Here is a 1,463-nt window from a genome sequence, read left to right as displayed (position 1 = left end):
GTGTGTGGTTAGTGTTTGTACATCAAGTGTGTGGTTAGTGTTTGTACATCAAGTGTGTGGTTAGTGTTTGTACATCAAGTGTGTGGTTAATGTTTGTACATCAAGTGTGTGGTTAATGTTTGTACTTCAAGTGTGTGGTTAATGTTTGTACATCAAGTGTGTGGTTAAATGTTTGTACATCAAGTGTGTGGTTAATGTTTGTACATCAAGTGTGTGGTTAATGTTTGTACATCAAGTGTGTGGTTAATGTTTGTACATCAAGTGTGTGGTTAATGTTTGTACATCAAGTGTGTGGTTAATGTTTGTACATCAAGTGTGTGGTTAATGTTTGTACATCAAGTGTGTGGTTAATGTTTGTACTTTTTGTTTTCTGTCAAAACCTAATAAAAAATGTACTATTACAAACAATTAACATAAATCATTTTATTTCCTTACCAAAAATAATAGAAAAAACAAACGTACACTATAGAAACTAAAATAAATGCAACAATATACACGAATAATTCTGGGTCCTTTCCCTTACATAGGCGTTCAGTTATTGTCACTTATTGAATCCAAAATGAGTAAAGTTTATTCAATATTGCCCCACAGTGGTATGTCTGCGGACTTACACTGCTAGAAACCGGGATTCGATACCCGTGGTGGGCAGAGCACAGACAGCCCTTAAAATTAAATTTGGCCAGTGGTGTTGCGGTAAAATGTTTAGTTACAGAGCGCCATCTATATTTCTGACACTTGAATTAAACACGCACGTGCAGGAATTTAATTTGTTTGTAATTACGAAACACTTATTGAGTTAGGTTTAGATATATAATCGACTCGCAAATCTGAGACACAAAAATGTAAATAATGTTTATAAACCGTCGTTCAGTTCGCTGTAGTTAATTCACCAATGATATTTACAAAGTCAGATCAAGAAATTTGCTTCCTTTAAGCATAATTACGAGGTATCCTATCTTGAGTAGCTTGTTGTGTCGTTACTAAGTAACGGTATAAGTACCATATCATCAACCTACAGCTAAAACTCTTAACGTTCATCAAAACAGTGGCTCAGTGTCTGAAGATTAAAAATAACGTTGATGAAAACTGAACGTTCATCAAAACAGTGTCTCAGTGCCTGAAGATTAAAAATAACGTTGATGAAAACTGATAATTATTTATCGGATTTAGGATTGTTTGTTTTTGTCTCTGTGTGTGTACAGTGTGTGCAAAATAAGGGCTACTGATGAACAAAAAGCTGCAAACAATGGCTACAGATAAACAAAAAGCTTACATCAAACACCAGTGAACGTAAATCGTTTCAACACTCCGCGATTCCAGCGGAGTATTTCAAAAGTTTATTTGCTAACTTTGAGGGGGCACTGCAAACCCCATGTAGTTTTGTGGTAGAGGACAAGTTGGTTAATATCCACTTGATGTGACAGTCACAAATTAGGAAGTTTCCTGAAAAACAAAATTTGAAA

At 35.0% G+C, this 1,463-nt stretch overlaps 1 long non-coding RNA gene across 1 annotated transcript in view; it reads right to left on the bottom strand.

The window, feature by feature from the left end:
- Positions 1–969: 969 nt before the first annotated feature.
- The window catches only part of LOC106476736, a 2,472-nt gene continuing 1,978 nt past the window's right edge, over positions 970–1,463 (bottom strand). The window contains exon 2 of the long non-coding RNA XR_001291925.2: positions 970–1,443. This is a non-coding gene — a long non-coding RNA (uncharacterized LOC106476736). The remainder of the gene's footprint in view (positions 1,444–1,463) is intronic.

The sequence above is a fragment of the Limulus polyphemus genome, unplaced genomic scaffold, assembly GCF_000517525.1.
Source record: "Limulus polyphemus unplaced genomic scaffold, Limulus_polyphemus-2.1.2 Scaffold11399, whole genome shotgun sequence".
Lineage (NCBI taxonomy): Eukaryota > Metazoa > Arthropoda > Merostomata > Xiphosura > Limulidae > Limulus > Limulus polyphemus.
Note: the sequence above shows the minus strand (reverse complement) of the source record. Positions and strands in the feature narration are given on the sequence as shown.